Source organism: Mauremys mutica, chromosome 13 (genome assembly GCF_020497125.1).
Source record: "Mauremys mutica isolate MM-2020 ecotype Southern chromosome 13, ASM2049712v1, whole genome shotgun sequence".
Taxonomy (NCBI): domain Eukaryota; kingdom Metazoa; phylum Chordata; order Testudines; family Geoemydidae; genus Mauremys; species Mauremys mutica.
In genome coordinates this window covers 55858129-55863545 of record NC_059084.1, presented here as the reverse complement: position 1 = coordinate 55863545, position 5417 = coordinate 55858129, and positions in this window count along the sequence as shown.

Sequence of the window (5417 nt, the reverse complement as noted above, 5' to 3'; positions counted from 1 at the left end):
TTATCCTTGTGTGAATCAAGGGCAGCAGAACTGTGCTTGGCATACCCCGGTCGAGGGACTCACCCTCAGCTAAACTGCACTCACTAAGCAGAGGACAGGGGTATTAAAGGCCAGGGGAATTGAGGGTGGGGGTAAGTGTCTGTGTTTGCTGTTGTGTGTCCCCTCTCTAAGGGTTCTAGGCTCCATTTGATCCTTCCTCTCTTCTCTGTTAATAACAGAGCTGGTCAAAACTCAGTTGAGAGTCTTGTTACACACAGATAGAGCTGAAATGAATTATAACCAGGCCTAATCATCAGGCTTGCTTTGGGACAGTGTCTCTGATGCAAGACACTGCTCCGTCTGCACTAGCAATGAAGCTCCCCAATGAACATAGGAAATCACTGAGAGCTGCATTAAGTGTTTGGATCTGAAGACATTCCAGAGCATATGGAGCATAGTGATGAGTGGCTAAGTTTCTGGTGGAGAAGTGAGCAGCCCGTGAAGTGGTGAACGGCTGATGGAGCAGCAAGTAGCTTGTGGACTGGAGCGTCAAGCAGCGGGCAGGGTGGCTGATACCAGAGTAGGTAAGGTGCTCCCTCTGCCAAGGTGGGAAGTAATCTTACACAGATGTACCTCTGTACTCTTCACTGATCAAGGACAACAATAAGAAGAAAACAAAGAAAGAAGAAGTGGGACCACTAAACACTGAGGATGCAGTGGAGGTTAAGGATAATCTAGGCATGACCCAATGTCATGGGATCTCACCCCCACTTTGAGCTTTTGGGTTCAAAGATGGGGACCCGCATGTATTCTTCCCCCACCCTAACCCTTAGGGTAGGTCTCCTTTGCGCTGCCACCAGTCAGGTTAAAGTGTCTGACACACTGCCTGTCCCCCAAGCTTCCCCTGGGGAACCCAGATTCAAACCCCTTGAATCTCTACACACAGGGAAGCAGCCCACTTCCCCCCTCCCTCTCCTCCTTCCAGAGATTTTCCCGGGGAAGCACAGACCAAATCACAGAGGGGGAAAGATTTCTTTCCTTCCCTCTCCCTTCCCTGCTTTCTCTGCTTGGAGACAACCCTTGTCTCCACAGAGTGGCGCCTAGCTTCCTTCCCCTGAATCCACAGGTAAGGAACTTAACCAAGTCCTGAACTTAAAAGAGTTTATTAAAAGAATAAAAAAAAAAGAAGAGAAAAAAAATACACAATCTCTATGAATCCAAGATAGACATTCATAGGGTCTAATCTTATTAATCCCTGGAGAAATTTCTCCCTTTTCCTCAGTACAAACAATACAGGCAAATTACGAATAATCAATACAAACACACAGAATTGCAGACACAGGATTCTTATATGCAATTACCCAGTTCTTCTAATACTCACTAGCTTGAATAGAAGAAATTAGTTCAGAGAAATGAGCAGACTTGGTTAAGCGTCTGGTCTGGTGTAGGTCCAGACGGCTAAGAACTCAGAACAAAGAACACAGAGACCCAAGTTCCCGCTCTCTGGGATTTTCAAATTCTCTTCCCTGATTGGTCCTTTGGTCAGGTGTTTCACCAGGTCTGGGTTAACCCTTTACAGGTAGAACTTAACCCTTAACTAACTACTTATGACACGCCCCCCAAATCACCAACAGTGGGAGCACTGGCGGTGATTTCCTGCTAAACTGCAAAACCAACAGAGTAATAACCACATGCACTATTACATATACTACTAAGCATATAACATGTAAAGAACACTTTTTAGCCACTAGATTCTGGGAAACTGTCACGAGAGAGTGCATCAGCAACTTTGTTGGAAGCTCCTGAAATGTGTTGAATTTCAAAATCAAAGTCTTGGAGAGCTAAACTCCATCTGATAAGTTTTTTGTTGTTTCCCTTGTTAGTATGAAGCCACTTTAGTGCAGCATGATCGGTTTGTAGCTGGAACTGCCGTCCCCAAACGTATGGGCGTAGCTTTTCCAAGGCATACACAATGGCGTAACACTCTTTTTCACTGACGGACCCCCACTTTGAGCTTTTGGGTTCAAAGATGGGGACCCGCATGTATTCTTCCCCCACCCTAACCCTTAGGGTAGGTCTCCTTTGCGCTGCCACCAGTCAGGTTAAAGTGTCTGACACACTGCCTGTCCCCCAAGCTTCCCCTGGGGAACCCAGATTCAAACCCCTTGAATCTCTACACACAGGGAAGCAGCCCACTTCCCCCCTCCCTCTCCTCCTTCCAGAGATTTTCCCGGGGAAGCACAGACCAAATCACAGAGGGGGAAAGATTTCTTTCCTTCCCTCTCCCTTCCCTGCTTTCTCTGCTTGGAGACAACCCTTGTCTCCACAGAGTGGCGCCTAGCTTCCTTCCCCTGAATCCACAGGTAAGGAACTTAACCAAGTCCTGAACTTAAAAGAGTTTATTAAAAGAATAAAAAAAAAAGAAGAGAAAAAAAAATACACAATCTCTATGAATCCAAGATAGACATTCATAGGGTCTAATCTTATTAATCCCTGGAGAAATTTCTCCCTTTTCCTCAGTACAAACAATACAGGCAAATTACGAATAATCAATACAAACACACAGAATTGCAGACACAGGATTCTTATATGCAATTACCCAGTTCTTCTAATACTCACTAGCTTGAATAGAAGAAATTAGTTCAGAGAAATGAGCAGACTTGGTTAAGCGTCTGGTCTGGTGTAGGTCCAGACGGCTAAGAACTCAGAACAAAGAACACAGAGACCCAAGTTCCCGCTCTCTGGGATTTTCAAATTCTCTTCCCTGATTGGTCCTTTGGTCAGGTGTTTCACCAGGTCTGGGTTAACCCTTTACAGGTAGAACTTAACCCTTAACTAACTACTTATGACACCCAATATATAAACAAGTACTTTGCCTCAGTCTTTAATGAGGCTAACGAGGAGCTTAGGGATATTGGTAGAATGACAAATGGGAATGAGGATCTGGAGGTAGATATTACCACATCCGAGGTAGAAGCCAAACTCGAACAGCTTAATGGGACTAAATCGGGGGGTCCAGATAATTTTCATCCAAGAATGTTAAAAGAACTGGCACATGAAATTGCAAGCCCATTAGCAAGAACTTTTAATTAATCTGTAAACTCAGGGGCTGTACCGTATGACTGGAGAATTGCTAACATAGTTCTTATTTTTAAGAAAGTAAAAAAAAGTGATCCGGGTAACGACAGGCCTTTTCGTTTGACATCTGCAGTATGCAAGGTCTTGGAAAAAAATTAGGACAAAGTAGTTAAGGACATTGAGGTCGATGGTAATTGAGACAAAATACAACATGGTTTTATAAAAGGGAAATTGTGCCAAACCAACCTGATCTCCTTCTCTGAGAAGGTAACAGATTTTTTTAGACAAAGGAAATGCAGTAGATCTATTTGGATATTAGGGAAAACTTTTTCACTAGGAGGGTGGTGAAGCACTGGAACGGGTTACCTAGGGAGGTGGTGGAATCTTCTTCCTTTGAGGTTTTTAAGGTCAGGCTTGACAAAGCCCTGGCTGGGATAATTTATCCTCCAGGGCTCTCTTGTGGGCAAATTTTCTGCCTCCATCTCCAAGCGCCTAAGGCCACCTGTCTGTCATGTTCTTTTTGTCTCTCTTCAGCTTCAAATCTGGCTAATTCTAATTACTTTTGGACTTCACTGTCCATCATCCTAGCCTTCCTGTGCTTTAACCTAGCCTAACCCGAGAGCTAGAAAGAAAAAGAAAAACAAAAAAACAAAAAAAACCTTGTGAATTCCCTTGCAGGAAGTTAACTCCAGCTGCTCACAGCTTAAAAAAAAATCCTTAAAAAAACGCTCTCTGCTTTCCAAAGCAGCCAAAAGGGGGAAAAATGTCCTTTTAAAATCCATTTGGTTCAAAATGATCCCACCACTGCCACCATGTCAGGGTTCTTTCCCCACTCTGAACTCTGGGGTACAGATGTGGGAACCCACACGAAAGACCCCCTAAGCTTATTTCTACCAGCTTAGGTTAAAAACTTTCCCAAGGCACAAATTCCATCTTGTCCTTGAACAGTATGCTGCTGTAGATCTTCCGTTTGTAGCAAAGTCCCTCCAGAGGTAAGAAGCAGGATTGAAGACAAGATGGAGGAGATACAGCAGCTTTTTATATTCACTTGCCATGTGGCCTCTGCTTTTGTCCCAAAGACAAGCTCTCCATCACATAGCCTGGAAAAACCTCAGAGTTCTGTCCATAGGCATGTCCCTGCATACCATGCTGAGTCACCAGGTGTATTTGCCTCCTTTCAGTGGGTCAGTTGTATAGCTGATGGTCCTTAATGGGCCATCAAGCAGGCTAGGCAGAGCTGACAGCAGCTTGTTTGGGATGTCACTCACAAGCAAAGCGTAAGTTTAAAATACAGACTGTATAGAGCCAATATTCATAACTTCAGCTTCAAAAATTATACACACAGACAGCATAATCATCACCAGCAGCCCATAACCTTGTCTTAGACACCTTATTTGACCCCCCTCTATACAAGATTTGGTGCCATTATAGGACCTTGGTTGCAACACTGATCTATACGGTCACAGTTCATGTCAGTAATGTCACAGCAGGTCACAGCCAGGGGCCCCCAGCAGCTTGGCTGGTGTGTGAGCAGGGCTGGAGTGGAGAGAAGCCCTGCAATGCTGCGCCCAACTGTGATGGGGTATCCAGATGGTGAGTCTCTTTGCCCCGGGTGACCTGCCAGGGATTCCATCTCCCAGCAGGCTCTGTGGCCCGGGGAGTTTCTGTGGTCAGTGCCAGGGCTGGGAACAGAATCTGGATCCCAGGCTCATGGCCAGATCAGCAGCGGGAGATGAGTGTGGTGTGAGGAGCGTAGGCTGGAGGAATGGGGGGCATCAGGTAGGGATCCTGTCAGTGGCGGGGGGGGAGTTCACTCCCCTTCCCAGCTCTCACAGAGCCTCCCTCAGCATCACCCCGGGAGCCCCGTGAATCAGTCTGAAGTGCAGAGACCTCACGTGACACCCCCAGGAAAGAATCACATCGAAGCTGAGTGCTGCGCTGGTAGCTGGGCCAGGGTTGCCCAGCAGGCAAAGGATGTGTGGCTCAGGGGTTATTGCGCTGCTCTTGTAACCCAGGAGTTGTGAGTTCACATTTCCTTGGGGGTCACCAGTAAATGAATTAGTTAAAAGTCCATTTCAGCCCCTGGTGATTTTATCCCCCAAACCTTGGCCAAGCCCAGAGCAGGAGACTTCTGCCCCAATTGTTCTGTAATCTCACCCACCATAACACTAATAGGGACCAAAGGCCACAGCAGCCGTCCAGTAACAGTGTGGAACACGCCTTAAAGGAAGGTGTCATTAACTGACTAACCAATTAACTAGATATTAACTGCATGGCTAATGTTCCTCCAGGGAACTGGCCCAAGGACTTTCCGCCGTTCCAGATTCTCTCTTTAAAACTTGCCCCCAGAGGGCAGAAGT